Source organism: Lactuca sativa, chromosome 7 (assembly GCF_002870075.4).
Source record: "Lactuca sativa cultivar Salinas chromosome 7, Lsat_Salinas_v11, whole genome shotgun sequence".
Classification (NCBI taxonomy): domain Eukaryota; kingdom Viridiplantae; phylum Streptophyta; class Magnoliopsida; order Asterales; family Asteraceae; genus Lactuca; species Lactuca sativa.
This window is the reverse complement of record NC_056629.2, coordinates 155,375,310-155,393,788: the sequence shown is the minus strand read 5'-3', so window position 1 is coordinate 155,393,788 and position 18,479 is coordinate 155,375,310. Positions and strand designations below refer to the sequence as shown.

The following is an 18,479-nucleotide window of genomic DNA, read 5'->3' as shown; positions in this document are numbered from 1 at the left end:
TGTTGGTCATGTACCCTTTATTGGGGCAACATAACGACAATGTATGTTTCTCTTGCTTTGGATGGTAATCATGAACCCCTGATCATAGCATTCGCTTTGGGAAGCATAGACTGTGACGAGACTTGGATTTGGTTATTGACAAGGTTAAAAGAATGCTTAGGTGACACTATTGAAGTTGGTTTCATAAGCCATATGTCTGATTCCATAGACAACGCCATTCAGTGGGTATACCGAGATTCATATCATGGGTATTGTTGTAAAAATATAGCCGATAACGTTAGGGCTTCCATAGGAAGTACCGTTGTGGAACAGTTGTTATGGAAGACGTGCAAAGCTTATAGTGTGTCTGAATTTTATGTTTGTTTTTAACAATCTAACAAATGAGGTTAATGGGAATGATCTTCGCTGGCTTGAAAATATTGCAATTGCAAAATGAGCTCGAGCCTTTTTTCCTAAAGTTCGTTTCAATGTGAAATATATCAGCATTTTGATTGGATTGAATTGGCTAACAAAAAACACGCACGAGTTACCAATAACGTCAATCATTGAAGTGGTCCATCAGTCGATACAAACAGTGTACGACTATCGAGCTGCATTCGGAGGTAATAAATATTTGTTATTTAACTTTTACCTTATTATACCCCCTATTTGATTGTAACTCAAATAATTTCACAGAGGGAATGCATGGTCATCTTACCCTTTATGCATAACACGTGCTTGAAAGAAGAATGGATCAGTCTAATGGTTATGAGGTTACACATATTGGTAGTGACAAATTTGAAGTGAGTTTAAATTTAACCATAGAAACGGTGCAAGTTGAACGTGATATTTATACTTGCGGCAAATGGCAAAAATGCGACAGACCTTGTGAACATGGTATAGCATCGCTAAAAAGGCTTACATTTGAAGAAATACAACAATTGGTAAATTATAAGTTGACTTCTGTGGTGTATCGAAATGTATTCCAAGCTGAGGCGGTTAATCCTATTCCAATCCTTCTGCATTGGGAAATACCAGTTGAAAATATGGTCGTCTTACCACCATTTGCACGTTAGTAATATGTTAAGTTATCTTTATTATTAATGTTATATTTATTTGTAATTCTAATTTCCTTTCAGTTTTTATGTTATCTTTATTATTAATGTTATATTTATTTGTAATTCAAATATCCATTCAATTTTATGTTATGTTTATTAGTAATGTTATATTTACTTGGAATTCTAATCTCCTTTCAGTTTTATATTATGTTTATTAGTAACGTTATGTTTATTTGTAATTCTAATTTATTTTCAAATCCGGATATTTTCTAACAAACAACTATGTACAAAGAACGTAACCAACATATAAAACATGAAAATCAGACTTAAAAACATACTTTTATAGTAAGCTAAAAACGTCAACTTATGTTATTTAATGTATTTTTTAGTAGCACGAAGCATACTTCGGAGGGTAAAACCAATGATGTACCGATATCAGATTTGAAATCCGGATACTTTCCGACGAACAACTACGTAAAAACAACGAAACCAACATATAATACAGGAAAATTACACCAAAATCATACTTTTATTGTAAGCTAAAAGTGGAAACTTATGTTATTTTATGTCGTTTTTAATAGCACAAACAAATGGATTAGGTTATGAAGGTAAACATGCTAGTTGTAAAAGCTTTCTTTATGCTCACTATCAGAGAAACTCATTTTGAATCAGTTACAAGAGACAGTTACCAATTACTTAGTGTGCCTAAGGTTGTATAGGTAAGGGGCTTACCACATGATTATAATCCCACTAATGTGTTATAGGCATTGACTACTGTCTACTAGCATTTGACTACTAGTGATGTGCACAAAAGTACCCACTAATTTTAATATTTATAACCTAACAAACTAAGACTAACTATGCACCTATAGGCAGTGTACCTAGTCAGATTATAGTATAGCTTGGGTAAGTTGGGTATTGATCACAGGGAACGGTGTTACTAATTAATCTACTTGCTATCAAATTAACCTAATTACTAACAACTTTAAAAAGGGTTTTATCTGATTTTACAAGATCAGACAAACTTAACTCAAATTCAATCAATAAGTAAAAACATTCTTGTTTAGTTCGAATCCACTTCGTCCTTATGGCTAGCTAATAATTATGGATTATCAAGTTGGTTATTATTATATTAGTAATTTAAGTCTAACTTTACCAATAATTAATTAATTCATGTAAAACTATGTATGGTCACACACAATTAAACACATAACCAATTTTGATTATGAATATGTTATGTAAGATTTATTATGCAAACGCAATTATAGTCATAATCTGCATTCTCTAGCACAACTAATTTTATTTATTTTAATTACTAACTAAGATTGGTTAATCCTAGCTCTAACAATTTAATGTTCACTAAATCTCTAGGTAAACAAGTTCATGCAGTTAATGGTCACTACGCTACACAGAACATGAATTTAAGCAATTAAAGAAACAAACATAAGCATGCTAGGTAACGATAAATCAAACACAAGCAATTCACCAACTAAATAAATCCATGTAAAATTAAGTTATTCGTAAGTTAGAAGCTTTATTTAGCTAGACAATAGTAGCTAGATTCGGCTACTCATAATAGCAACTAACAAACAAACACAAACTAAATAGGAAAGCATGTTCATAAGTTTCAAATAAGTAAACTAAATTATCAACCTCTACTCCTTTGGTGTTGAAAACCTTTTTCTAGAACTTCTCCTCTGCTAAAAATCGTCTTCTGGAAACCCTTCAACCAACCAAAAGTCCTCCAAGTCGTAATGGCCAAGAGTATTTATAATATTTGAATTTTCACATGCCACGTCGTGACTAGTGATTCACGACGTGATTCGTAAGTAATCCGTATTCGCCAAGGACTCTTTCTTCGCGTACTTATCTTCTAGAAAGATCGATCCCACATCGTGCTCTTCTAGTTCACATCGTGACTTCGGTTGTATCCGTGAATTTCTTCATCTTTTGTGTTTCAAGACTCCAATGTTCCATATATTGTCACTTCTTGTAACGCCCGCAGATCCGGGCTAGTCAATTTAGAGACAATAAGTGTCGAAAATGACTTTTTGGCAAAAGATTATTTGTAATAAATAGTCTTAACCAAGTTTTATTATATGTCTCAAGGTTTCCATACATATAAAGAACGCCGAAATCCGAGTTATAACGAAGAAGTTATGGCCCGTCGAAGTTTTACGGCAAAACCGACACAAAACCGGGAAGCGTAAATTGTAAATTTACGATGGAGCGACTTTTAGACTTAGAAATCTAAAAAAACGTTGTAGTATATGTTAAACCAAGAACATACAAAAAAAGAACGCCCAAATCTGACTTCGTATGAGGAAGTTATGAATTTTCTAAGATTTGGCTTAGCAGTGCACGACCTGAAACTTGATTTTTAGTTCGAGTGGTTTTTGGCTTACGCGACCTAAATGAGAGTTGAAGATCTCATTACTAGGAACTCAACGGTAAAAAGATAGACGAAAACGGAGTCCGGATGAAGGAGTTACGAATTCTTCGCGGTCATTTAATAGTCTAAACGCTTGTGATAAATTTGAGATCGGTCTAGAATTAGCCGACGGAGTCTAAATGAAAGTTGTACATCTTGATTTTACCTACGCACTGAAAAAAAGGAAATTCTAAAATGGAGCTCATATGCGAGAGTTATGATTTTTCTAAGTTTGAAGGCTGATACGCGATAGGGGTGACGTGACACCACCATAGTTAGACACGTGGCACCACCAGAAGGCTGCCACAAGAACCAACTCGGTGAGTAGGTCCTCCTACTCGGCGAATCCATCAGTCAGCACCCCTATAAATAGAGGTGCCGGGTTCCCTCACTTCCTCACACCTTCAAACCCTTCATTCTCTCTCTAGTTTCTCTCTCTAAAGCCCCAAACCCCTCCTAAAGTCTAGGTAAACCCCCTAGTACCTGAAGGAATCCCTGAGGCTCCCGAAGTCTCGAGAAAAGAGCCTTTCGGCTTAGAAACTCTGCTCCGACGAAGCTTGGTTTCGAAGGAAACCCGCTGTAAGTGAGCTGTACCTATCCTATCTTTAGTATAGCTTATGTTTCAATATAGTAATGTTATTAGGACCTTATAAGGAGTATTTGGGCTATTATTATGGGTTATATAAGTATTGTTTAACACTTATATAATAATAATAATAATAATAATAATAATAATAATAATAATAATAATAATAATAGCTAGACTATTAACTTAGTCTCGTCAAACGTTAGACTAAACTCTAGTGGTAATGATACTAGGTTTCGTCAAGGGATAATTGTTTTAAGAGTAACGAAGTGTTGTCTGAGTGCCGAGTCACGACCTTCTCAGGTGAGTGCATAGTTACTTTCATCTTACACACAGATATGAAGTATTTAATATAAATTACGTGCTATGTGTGCATATTGTCTGAATACTTGCTGTCTATGCTGGGTGAGAGATTTTTATACATGTTTTAAATGTTTTAAACTGTAAACATATTTTTATATCTACAAAATATGTTGGGTAAAACATGGGTAGATGAAGGACGAGGGATTAAAGCTGAAATAGAGGAATATTAGTGGTATGGACCTAGTACCCTATAGGTGAACATTAGCAACAATGGACCTAGTACCCTATAGATGAGCACTGGCAGCTGCGCCTCAACATGTAGATGTTGTTGATCTACGATAAACATCCTAGCAGCTGCGCTCTAAGGATAATATCAGCAGCTGCGCCTAATAGAGAACATTATAACCTTGACAGTAGCGTCTAAAGGACAATACCGGCAGAAGCGCCTCATATAGAATGTCACAACTATGGCAGCTGTGCCTAAGTGATAGAACTAGCAGCTGTGCTTGACAACTGTGTCATTGACAACGATGGACTTCATACCTATTCCTTAGGAAAATCCTTAGGAATGAATGAACGAGAAATAGCTGATTCTTAGGGTAGATCCTTAAGATTAAAGAAGATAATGGGGATGGGTAATTGGGTTAACTGTTTGATGATTAAAGATAATAATTATATTATTGTGGGTTGAAAACCCTATGTACTCACCAGGTTTCCCATCCTGACCCACTCAGTTTATTTATATCACAGGTGTCGATATGAAGTTACATTACACTGATAGATTAAGGAGATATAGATCACTAGTGATAACGAATGTAAGTTCTGTTTATGCTTATGTTTCTATATTGACGATGACATCCCAATGTTTTAAATGAATAAAAATACATTTCTTCAGAAATGCTTTGATAACGAATTTATCATGTTTCACAGGGAACAGATTCCACACATTTTTATTAAAAAGAGGTACTCTGATTTTTATAAAGCATAAACACAAATCGGTCTTTTATGGCCGTGAAAATTAGGGATGTCACACTTCTGGTCCCTCTCTTCGAAAATGCTTTATTTTGGCTGCAAATAACATTTTATCCTTATCAGTACCATAATTCTATGCAAATAACCAAAATATTAATAAAAATGTAAATAAATATTGCCTAAAACTATGTATAAATATGGCAATATCAAAATACCCCACACTTAGGCTTTGCTTGCCCTCAAGCAAATCTACTTTTTTAAATTTAAACCATCATTACTAACATCACATAGAATAATCCTATTTCAGCTCAACCATTATGCCAAGACCTCAACACATGCATTTATGTCTAAAATTTTCCTAAAGGACCTCCCCATACTCTAAATACTCACAATCTTCATAAACACTCACCCACTTCTTCCGAACAATGCTCATTTTATGCAACCCTCCGAATCCATCCCTAGAAATCTTACTTAACCTCAAGGTATTTTTGTAAAGCTACCCAAGCATACATAAACTAGAGAATTACAACTTTAGATACCACAACTTGAAGCTCTCGAATTCTTCACTTTGCTTGATATTTGATCTTTATCTTCTTTGAATTCACTTCTTTCATGATTTTTGGTATCTTCAACTTTTGATCCTTAAGAATTTTGATCTTTTGATCTTCAATCTTGACAGCTCCAAAGATTCTTTAATTTTTCACTTTTCGGTAATTTCTCTCTCTTTTTTTACATGTATAACTCACTTTTCTCTCACAAAACCCTACATGCTTAAGCAAAGGCGCTTAACTTCAACCTTTCTTGGTTAAGACATAGCTTTCCTGGATAGATTTCTGGTTTAGGCTGCTTAACATATTGCATTCCTCAAACTAAGCGGGGTTATGTTTTTGTTCCATGATCTCACTAAAATAAGGGAGGCCACAAATGTACTATAATGTATATTGGCTCAACTAAACATTTGAGCTCTTATCGGATCATCCCATATAACACTAGCAACAACAGTTCAAATTATTACAACTAGATCCAATTAGTAAAATTTTTAAAAATTACCAAATTATCTAGCAATTTACTTTTTTCTAGCCCCTACCCCACACTTATTTCATACAATGCCCTCATTGTATGCATAAAATAAATCAAAATTAAGAGAAGGGAGAAAAAGGAACAGACTCCCCTGGGATAGCGGTGTGAATAAAACACCAAAAGTGCGGATAAAATGTGCATTTCGAATATGGACCTCTTCAAAATATGAACTGGGACTTGAACTTGATAGAGAAGTAAATGAGCCAACAAATCGAAACTTCCAATCTTCAATAAGAGTGATGCAAATGTGTATAAGAATGTGGGAAAGCATACGCCAGAATATATGGTGGAGGAAACGAGCCATAATAGTCCTTAGAATGATCCAAAGAAGATACATGGAAAGGCACAAGGTTAAACACCCAATGGTCTTCAAAATGGAGAAAAATTTAGAAACCACGTCGTGATGTAGAATACCACGTCGTGGTGGCGTAAAAGAACGCATGCAAAATTTCTCATTTATATCAATCCACGACGTGGAAAAGAGCACCACGTCGTGAAAACCAAGCCTTCAGAAAATAGTAATATCTTACTTCTTCTTGAACCTTGTACTTTGACTAATGTTTTAATGGGTTAAGACTCTTCTAATTCAGTATGTAAAGACACTTCCTGACTCTATCCTCTCTCTCTCTTTAACGTACCCCACACTTATGTCGAATTGTGCGTCGCGACTGTTGACTTCTTAGACTCTAACGACACTTGACTAGAAGATCACGACTCTTGACCCGACCTTACTCCCTTCCCAAGACTTCAATGCTAATCTGAAAAAAAACAAAAGAAATAAAAGAGTAACATAATAGTTTAACAAAGTCTTACATCAACAAGCCAAGTTCAAAGATTAAATAACACCACACAAAAAAACTAAAAAAAAACTAAATAGAAAAGGAATCAATCATCATCCTCTCATCCTTGAACTCCACTCGGTCCTTCTCCATCTCCCCTTGGCATCCAAAGCTCCTCACACGTAGGTATGTACAGGCACTGCGGTGGCATGACAGGTGGTCGAACTATACCCATGTAAGAAAACATGGCCTCCAACATCTGCGTGTTATAATTCATCCCACCACGGAGAAATAGGACCCAACCCGACTTTGAAATGGGTCAGTGGGAACTCCTTCCTCATGTTGTTGAGCAGCACGTCCTCTCTCAACTTCTCCCCGGGCTCTAACATTCCTTCATCGTCTCGCAGGAGGTTGCTCGGGTTGTTCCATCTCTTGCTCTCCATCTTCCGGGGTATAACATAGCCTCCCCCGACATCGACCACCACTCGCATAACACCCAAAAACTGAATAGTTAAATCATTGTCTGGAAAACGGTAAGATTCCGCACAAAATCGTGAGACAAAATCCCACATGACCAGGCAAGACGGGTGACCAAATGTCCACCCGTAATCGGACTTCCTTGTCGTGAGCTGGTCACTTTCTTTCCCATAAATCTTGCGAGCATGTAAGGAAGATCACAACACACCCCAAGAGTAATAATTCTCCTCAAAAAGCACAAATTTTGTAAGGAGACCTTATCACCATGGTGTTTATGATTGATCAAAAAGGTGATAAGGCGGTGAAGAAAACGGTGCACCGGGTTCCGAATTTGTGCTTCACTTGAATCATGAGAATTATACTCGTGATTGGAGATAGTCCGCCAAAATTGAGCATCAAAAGTACCGGACGTAAAATACCGAACGCAACCAAGTAAAAATGGAACAAAGAATGGAGATTGAGTCTCCATTTCCGTATAGATCCCCATGCGCCAAGCATATTCTTGGAGACTACATTCCTGATACACCCACCCAACCGGAAAACTAGTGCCCAGTTATAATCAAAATCAATAGTGCGTTTTTCAAAGCTCATAGTAGAGAAAAACTCCACTGATAATTCCCGGCACACGGGTTCTTGGATCGAAAACAAGTTCCTCCAACCATGGCAAGTAAAGGAAAAATGGTCCCCCTCGTACACTTTCATCCAATAGCGTTCCGATTCAACCACCATTCCCACACCACCAAGCCATCCCCAGTCGATAATCGGAGATATAGCAAACTCGTTATTTTATAACCATCCCAAACGGTTCTGATATGTCATCAACAAGGCCTGTGAAATGTTTTGAGGAATCGATATAACGGATGAATATTCGCCACATCAATCGGGTCATTGTCCTGTTGAACAACCCTTCTAGGTGCCATGTATGAAATCAAAAATAAACCAAAACCAACAAAGACACCCAAAGCATTATAAAAAAATGAAATAGAATTCTGTTCAACCAGGAATCATGTTGTGGTTCTGTGCACCACGTCGTGGTTTCGGCCGTCGGACTTAGGACACAAATCGAACAATGTCCAGTCAAATCCATCCAAAAATCATAATTGGGGTTTGTTTCTCTTTCTATTCTAAAGGCATGCAACCTAAAAATACTAACCAATTTTTGAAATTTTATCATTCACATAAACCTTAACGATGAAAATGTATAAATTGCAAGTAATGTCAACAACTAAATAATGAAATGCATACCAAATTGAGGGAAAAGACAAGAAAATGCAAGAGAATTGGAAGTAAAATGTGGCCAAAAATCGCCTGTGGGCTTCCTGCTTCAGTTCGTGCGACAAGGGATAAAGAAAGGTAGGTCAAAGTGTTAACTTTAACTGGTCAACCCCCCCCCCCCCCCCCCCCCCCCCCCGGCGGTGACTTTTTAAAGGCCATGTCATGACGAGCCATTTCACGACATGAAATTCTTTTGGGCCAAAATCAACCCTGGTCCAGCTTAATGTTCATCAGTACTGGACTCACCCCGTAATTTATCTATAGCCACGACGTGAAGAGGTTTATCACGACGTGAACTAAGTCTGGACCCTATAATGTTTAGATAATGATTTTTTTTGCTAATCATTTACCACTTATTTCTAAAATATCTCACAACTAATTTTTACCACTTAACAGTATTTAGATGATGAATTGATAGCTTTCCTAATCAAAAACTCAAATACTAAAAAGAAAAGAAAAGAAAATGCAAACCAAACTCGGGTTGCCTCCCGAGAAGTGCTTCTTTTTGATGGAGTCATGAGCCGGACTCCGTGCCTCCTACGTCAAATTGTTAGAAGAGCCCACCACTTGGATCTTTTGTTCCTTGAAATGCCTCTTATAAGCTTGCACTCGACGAACGCCTTTTTAGAATTCTCCTTTTTAGGCTTGACTTCATTTTCATCGAGCTTGCATTTGATCCCTTCAGTCTTCCACTACTAGAAAAACTGCCTTTTACGACGCTCATTGCGCGTCGTAAAAGGCTCAGACGACGCGCAAATGCACGTCAAGGAAGGCCCTGTCATAAAGAGAGACGACGCGCTTTTGCGCGTCATCTATAGACGACGCGCATTTACGACGCTCATTTACGACGCTCATTTACGACGTGCAATTACGACGCGCGTTTACGACACGCAATGCGTATCAAGGAAGGCCCTGTCATAAAGGAAGACGACATGCATTCGCGTGTCGTAACCTTTCGACGCGCGTGTTAATGACACGCAATGCGTATCAAGAAAGCCCCTGTTAAGAAAGGCCATGTCATAAATGAAGATGACACACATTTTTGCGTATCATAATTTTAAATGATTAAAAAAAATATTATTTATAGATTTACTAATTTTCAAATTAAATAATACATTAAAAATCTCATAATACAAAATAAAATACCATAAATAACAAAGATAATTCATTTCACTAACATGTCAAATACAAATAATTATTCCAAAAGTGAGTAAATGTTATAAAAAAATGAACTCATTTATATACAATTGCATCATCTAGCTTACTATGTGCCAACAACTCTCTGTGTGTTTACTTTTGCTTGAGTCTCGTTTCCTCCAAAGCTTCTAGCCATGCCAAAATATGATATCTTGAGTCTCGTTTCAAGAACCAAAATCACCTTCAATCACCCAATTAAACTCTAATGTTGGTAGACTGAGAGTTCCAGAATCAAGTTTACATCCATCACCTTCAATCACCCAATTAAACTCTAGATCTTCTATTGTTTGAAAGAAATTGGTGTTTGTAATCTATGAACAAAAAACACAACGACCAAGGTTAACATTTGCTATATAGAAAGCACAACTGGACATATGAATATATAATATGCAACATAAGCATTTTCATGAAAATGATATAGACAAATAAGTAAGAGTGATGATATTGATACCTTGATTACACCATTGGTGAAGGAAATTTTAATTGGTTGATAGCAATACTTGACCTCTGAAAACAAATAAACAAAGGATCACATCATAACTAGCTCAATGAAGTAATTCTTATACATTGTCTCTACCAAAAGATTCATCATGGAAACATTTTTGTTGGAAATAACTAAACAAAAACCTAAATACTAAGTAAAAAAATTATAGTAATCACCATTTAGAGCAGGATGAGGAGTCCGATCAGGCCATATGAGACCATTTAAGCAGAAATTTAAGTCATTTGGTGTATCTCCAAAGTCACCTCCATATGCCCAGTATTTGCTACCATTTGCATTTTCCTTGAGTAACCCCTGAAACTAGATGCAAATATTTAGAAATACCCTTGCACCACATTTACAATTTTATAAAATTTAAGAGATGAGTTTCAAACCTGGTCAACCCAATCCCAAATAAACCCACCTTGCAGACCAAATGTGCTATCGATTGCTTCCCAATATTCATAGTGTACAACTCTTGATGTTGCCTGATGCATCTTTCAAGGTGACAACTAATGTATACAGATTTGGCTACATGCAACATAATCCAATGTTATTAGATGAAGATGTGAAAAGAAAAGTAATTTGTTTGATCAAAACTATAACTTTAAGTGATAAAGACATTTGAGTGATGATAATAAAGTTTGTTATTTATGTTCATCTTTGTGAAGATTGTGAAGAATATACAAAGAAGTAAATGACAAGAATATATAAACGAAGTAGCTTAACAAGTCTAAACCAGTCGAAATTGTAACCATTTTACTCTTCTCAAACATCTTTAATAGAAGAATCATAACAATTACATGACCAACTTTTGTCTTCAATTCATCAAGCGAACTTATCTTCATCCATTTAGGTCGCTCCTTCAATCCAATTAAATTATATTAATTAATTATCTATCCCCACATCTTTTACACAAATAAACTATTTAGGCTGTGTTTGTTACATCCTACATGACAACCTTTTGGTACATCTTTTTGTCCCATTGGCATTGGAATCAGTGTCAAACACAGTACCATGTTCTGTCTTGTCCTATTCATTATGGTCGCAGTCGAACGTGCACCGAACACAGTAAACACAGTACAGTCTGTTCTATCACATGGTGTCCCACTTTTTGATGAAAAAAAATATTGCAATTTTTGTATTACTGTAATCAGTTATGGTCCCGTTGCAAGTCCAATACAGGTCAAACACTGTACAAAAGCATGCTATAATGTAAAGTAAAAAGTGCTAAAAAAGAATTTACTCTCAAAGCAAACCTCCCAAATAGGGAAAAACCCTTTATAGCACGATCATCCTCTGGTGCTATACTATCTGGTGCATTACTGATGAATAATCCGTACAAACCCACTGCAAATATCAGCATAACTATCCCAGCAAGATACACATCCGCGTTCAGATTTTAAAAATATAAGCAAAATTTTAAATATCTTTACTTGAAAATAATACAAATTAAACTTCAATAGTTACTGTTTTTTGTTTTCAAATTTCTATGGGGGAAAAATGTAGAAGCTAGTAGACTCATCTATTGTTTCAACCAAACGCATCACCATTTTCCCTGGAAGAGATCCTTTCAAGCAGCTTGTCCAATAGATTTTATATGCACCAACAACATAAACACAGCCCTAGGAACATCCAATAAAGTCACGATCACTTTGATTCATCCAAACATAACAATAGAAACACAGAAAACAGTATTACAGATAAATTTACTAAAATAAATGAGTGTATAGAGAATTATTGCATCAAGAAAGCATAGCAAGGAGCCAGCTAATGAGCCTGCAACAGCAGGATAGAAAAATAATTTTTTCAATGTGGACAAAACAAAAAATGAATTTCAAAAGAACCAAATGAAAGTATTACTTCTTAGGCATGGCCTTCTCATTAGATTTATAACTTCATTATGTCCCTTTGATTGCAGCATTCTCAAGGGGATCACCAACCTAAAAGCAATGGTATAAATATAAATATATAGGCCACATCTAGAAGGTAAAACAATATATAATTTGATATTATAATTATAATATTTTATATACCAATTAGTTTTGCCACAAAAACAAGTGCATGGCAAGAAGCAAGAATTTACATAGTTCGAGTTGGCATTTTTTTTAGTGTCTGTTTCAAGATCTAAATCCACCAACTCCAGAGAGAATTCGTGGAAGAAAAAAACGACTGCTAACGAAAGTTTTACCTTGGACCAATCAACCCAAGATCAGTGAAGGCATGGCCCGAACAACAGCTAAACAAAACAAAAAACTACTGATTATGATAAAAAAGAGAAAATTCAATAATTACAGTATTACCCTTTGATTTCACTGAGGTTGTCAGCCACTTCATAATTGAGGTGGCATTGGTTGTTTGCAATAGTACTATCCTCTTTGGCGGCCCATTAACACACGAACTTCACATAAAAAAATACCCATAGACTATCATTGCAACAAATATTGGCCACAATTATGCACCTAAACCGCAATTTCACAAAGAATAAATTAATTTAACAATAAAAATCAGTCCACAAACCTTTTTATTTGTTTTCACCACATCATCCAGCCTGACAAAGGGCCCCAAAAATCCGCGCAGTTCATGTTGCCACCAAAACCCTTGTGTTCCTGAGGAAAATCGTAAAAAAAAAGGAATTTAAGAGTAAGAACATGGTGTGTATGACTGCATAAGATTAGGAAATTCAACATGCATATGAAAAAGAAAAAGAAATATGTTGAATATACTCACATTAACCCTAGATTTTAAAATGATGAATATGTTATGTTTGACTTATCCTTCTTTGTTCTTTTCTGTTGAACAGATGCCAAGTCAGCATTGCGTTTGACAGAAGTGACTATCTTAACAAACTAAAGCAAGGAATTTGTTGACATGGCGACCAACGCATCTACTGCTGACCTGGCATGTTTGTCGTCCAGTAAGGCTAGTTTTCCTCGAGCCGTGGTCTGGTTTGTGGTTTCTGGAGTCAAGGTGCATTTGTGTTTCTGCCAACCTGAATGTGGGCCTTGGTCAGCTCATTGATGTTGACCATTTTCTCTTCAAGGTCCAGCTTCGGTTTCTTTGACCCTTTCATTTCTTCCATCAGTTCTACTTGTTTTTTGTGTATTCGGTGTAATTCTTTGAGCTGTCAATATAAATAAATCATTTTTGTAAGTCTTTGAGTTGTCAATATAAATAAATCATTTTTGTATGACTTAGTTAGCTATGGTGACATGAAAAAAAGAAGAAAACTATGTCAAAGTTAACCCCTAGTGTATAGATATGACATTATGAAGATTTGATACAAAGGTGTTTTTTAATCAGTATTTTGGGTTGTGTTTATCTAAGTCTAGGTAATTAGAAGATTGGACATATATGGTGCTATGTTTTCCTTATAAGTTGGTGGCATGAGTTAGTTAGTTAGTAGTTAGTGGTAAAAATACTACTAAAAATGATTAGTATAAAAGTCAGTGGTGGAAAAAGCATGATTATGTCTTCAAAGGAGGAAGGTTTCTGTAATTTCTCATAAAGAGAGATATTAGCTGTGGTCAGAGACATTAACACTAAGTACATACATAGTGGTCCTATATTCTTGCTAATGGAAACTGCCATGTAGCAATGTGAGATTTAGGTTAAATATTTAGTATGATGGTGTAGCACGAGAAATTCTCTGAACATGAAAAGTGAGAGGTTAATAGCAGTAAAATGGATATATAGAAACAAATAGAAATTTGAAAGTACTTATATTACCTGATTTATAATTAGGGAAGAACGTTGAGAACCACAGGATGTTGAATCTTGTCGATAGAGTGGTATATGAGTTAATAAAACTCTTGGAGGTGAATGAGTTTCTATAAAAATGCAAATAATGTTACTCCAATTTAAATTGAAAACTATACATCAGATAAAGTAGTGTAATTTACATACATACCACTTGACACACTAGTTACAAACTTCCATGCAACAGAGGTCTGGTTTTGTTGTGGATGACCTGGCAAATTTATTTTCTCTAAAGTAACCAGGTTCAATAATAATAATTGAAAACTTATAATACTATCAAGTGTTTGAGCATCAACAACAACAAATTCCACTTTTCCTTCTGTGAGGTTATAGTTTCTTGAACCAAATACCTTTTCATAGCGATTAATTACCTATTAAGTAGATAAAACAAGTTATGAATCATGACACATGACCTTAACAATAATAGAAAAAAACATATATTCATATATATGTAATATGAAAATATATACCTGAGGCATGCGAGAGTGATAAGCTGCATAACCGATATCATGGTTTCCTGAAACACCCAACAAAATATTAAAGAATCTTGCCATCTGAAACACCCAACAAAAGATCAGCTTCAAAGCTTTTCACTATTATAACAATTTATAAAGATACGTATTCTTTTTGCCTTACTATTCATTGGAAAGAACAGGGCCGCCATCAAAATAATCACCCAAACACAAAATCATGCCAGGTTTGAACCAAATCATATAAAGATGAACCTTCAGACATTGCTACTGAATCTGCATCCTTCATACTCCCAACACCAGCAGCTTCACCAAGTGGAATGGGATCTTGATTCCACTAGACCTCCCAATGAATAAAACCTAGCATCAAAAAGTTCTAATAAGGAATATATTATATATACATATCAATGTAATTAGAATTTGGGGGCTAGGGTTAGGGTTAGGTCTAGCAGCCATGAAATATAGCACACTAATTGTTGTTCAGAACATGTTCATAGTTATGAACTCTGTAATGGAACTATAAATGGTGAAATGAGATCGAGAGGCACTTGTTCGGCCTTAAGAATGTCAAGGATATCATTTGCTTCTCTAGGAATTTGGTCCAGAGCCACTCGTACCTCCTCCGAGTTCTGTACCGGAATAGCAATGAAGCAGAAAACAATGAAGAAAATTGGGGTGAAGAAGAAACCTGATAGCAAATTGCAGGTAGGACAGTCACTCGTGGTATGCAGAGGTGGAAGAGACGTTCCCAATACACGTGTAGACATGAAGGTTTCAACAACCCTATAGATGTTCCCGATACCATAACTCTCGAATTTGAAAACCTTCTATCTGCTTTATATTGGCTCGTATGATTGGAAGAATGGTGGTGGATGAAGCGTTCGTCTATAGGGCCGGTGTGTCATCGCTGTGTAAGGCCAAAAGAGACGGTGAGTATTGGAGGTGGTGGCGGTGGGTTAGGACAGAGACGAAGGGTGTGATATATGAGAGAATGATAGTCCTCGTGACGTTCTTGAAAAAAAGCCCTAGTTTTGGTCCCCATTTTGTAATAGGAACGCGCGTTCAAAAATTGTAAAGTGACATGGTGCACACGACACGGGCTTATGATGGGTGTCTTCAATGTTTTTATTTTTATTTTTTTCTAACACAAATTGTAGGGCGCGTAAAAATGCGCGTCCAAAATCCTTCAAAATTTTGGAGAGATGACATTATTTTTACGTCACACACTTTTGCGTATCGTAAATTCGTGCGCGTCATAAATTGCATGTCATTAAAGGCCTTTTTTCTAGTAGTGTTCAACTTTTCCTCATTTTTAAGCTTTATAATGTCCTCCTCCTCCTTCACCACTGAGCTAGTTACCTTTGACGTAACCTCCTCTTCATCACTAGACATGTCATCACTTTACTTACTCACCCAAGATGTTGGTTTGGAATAAGTAATGACTTCAACGAAAAATGGAACAGATGCCCTTGGTTTAGTGCGCTTGACTTGATCAATTGTCTTGATTTCTTCTTCCATAAGCTTTTCTAATTCTTCAAGTTCATTATCTTCATCAATATTGAACACTTCACTCTTAACATCATATCCTTGAAATCTATCTTCCATTCCAAAAATTTCCTTATCATCTCCAACTCTCAAGGTGAGCTTAGATTTGCATATATCAACCAAAGCCACAACCGTGTTTAGTAACGGGCGACCAAGAATAATCGGAACATCGGGATCTTCTTTCATGTCCAACACCACAAAATCTATTAGAAAAACGAATTTCCCAATTTTTACAAGAATATCTTCCACAATGCCCCGAGGTTATGTCACTGAACGGTTTACCATGTGAATAGTCATCTTTGTAGCCTTCAGCTTTGGAATATTCAGCTTCTGATAAAATGAAAAGGCATCAAATTTATGCTAGCCCCAGAATCGGCTAAAGCATAAATCTTCACATTATTCCCGAACTCACATGGAAGAGTAAGACGTCCAAGATCTCCTATCTTCTTAGGTAACTCTCCTAATACAGTTTTTGAGCTTTGCTCACTTAGAATCACCTTAGAATTCTTCATTAATTCTTGACGAGTGTCTATTATGTCTTGGAGGAACTTCGCGTATTATGGAATTTTCGAAAGCGAATCAATGAAAGGAGTATTAATAGGAATACCCTTTATTTGTTGAATAAACTCAAGATGTTCCCTTTCTAGTGGGCTAAGATGTTCTCGAGACGGGAATGGCAAAGGCGGTTTATAAGCTGGAACATATACGATTTTTTTCTGTGCAGACCGAGCCCACGACGTGAACTTATCGGGATCACGTCGTGAATCTAGCATTTCAGCAGCTTCTTTATTTTCTAGCTTGGACTTCTTTGGCTTCGGTTCAGATGGCCTTGGCTCCACTTCTAGTGCTTCTAGGAACTTAGAAATTGCTTCTTTTTCAGTATCAATGGCCATGACGTGAGATTGAACTTTCTTTTCGGGAAATTGTGAAGATAATTTGTTATTAACCAAAGTAGTAAGTTGACCAACTTGGACTTCTAAACTTTGAATTGATGCTTGATGATTTCTTAATGAAGCTTGCTGGGCAATCATCATTTTGTGTTGCTCCTTCATCATATTCATGTGTTCTTTTAGCACTACATTGGTATCTTCGTGCCTTCTCTCGGATGCTTCCATGAATCGGGTCAACTTGGTTTCTAAGTCCACTTTCTTCTCGGTTGGTGGCTACTCTTTTTGGTAGAAGCCTCGGCTTGTTTGCTTATATTTCTCTTCCTTTTGCTTCTTGTATTCTTCGTATGGTAGCCACTCTTTCTTTGGTTTTCTCCAATCTTCATCGTATTTGACTCCACTTGAATTGCAAACTTGAGCTTTCTTGTTTCCATATTCATCCGTATTGCAATCTTTTGTCAAATGTGGGCCACTACATCTCTCGCAACCAACTCGAATTGCATAAATTGTTGGTCCATTTGAGTCAATTTCCTATCCATAGTGTTAAGCATTGCCATCATAGCAGCCATTTCGTCAGAATGTGCACCCCCAACTCCTTTCACGCTTTCATTCCTTGGATTGTGGTATTCACGAGAATGCTTTGCAATTTCTTCAACCAATTCCTTGACCTCGCCCAGATTTTTCTTCGTAAGCGGTCCTTGAGAATCAAGGAGTTGTCTTGTCATTACATTGACCCCGTCATAGAATATGTACACTTCTTGTTGAATGTTAAGGTCATGTTGAGGACAATTCCTTAACAACCCTTTATAACGTTCCCATGCTTCGTAAAGTGACTCCCCTGGGTTTTGCTCAAAATTGGCTATTGCCTTCTTGAGTTTAGCTATCTTGGATGGTGGGCAAAATTGGTCTAAGAACTGCTCATGCATTTGAGCCCAAGTAGTGATTGTACCAGGTGGAAGTGCTTTTAACCAATCCTTTGCATCCCCTTTAAAGGTAACGGGAAGCATCCTTAGCAAGACGGTATCTCTATTAACATTCGGGACATTGAATTAATCAGCAATGTCGTTCACTTCATCTAAATGCTTGAACGCATCCTCATGATATTTTCCATAGAATGGGATATCCTTTAGTTTAGAAAGGATATGTCCTTTCAGCTCGAATGTGGCAGTGGCAGGAATAGCGGGTTGTACTAATCCTGGA

The 18,479-nt window shown here is 36.4% G+C and overlaps 1 long non-coding RNA gene and 1 other non-coding gene across 2 annotated transcripts; one reads left to right on the top strand and one right to left on the bottom strand.

The window, feature by feature from the left end:
• Positions 1 to 10,588: 10,588 nt before the first annotated feature.
• Positions 10,589 to 11,102, bottom strand: LOC111904247 (uncharacterized). The gene is made up of 3 exons (XR_002854466.3): positions 11,014 to 11,102; positions 10,798 to 10,933; positions 10,589 to 10,644 (listed from the first exon to the last, which is right to left on the bottom strand). It is a non-coding gene; the product is annotated as an uncharacterized LOC111904247 (long non-coding RNA).
• Positions 11,103 to 18,050: 6,948 nt separating this feature from the next.
• LOC111904280 (small nucleolar RNA R71) lies at positions 18,051 to 18,157 on the top strand. The gene has a single exon (XR_002854469.1). It is a non-coding gene; the product is annotated as a small nucleolar RNA R71 (small nucleolar RNA).
• The last annotated feature ends 322 nt before the right edge of the window (positions 18,158 to 18,479 follow it).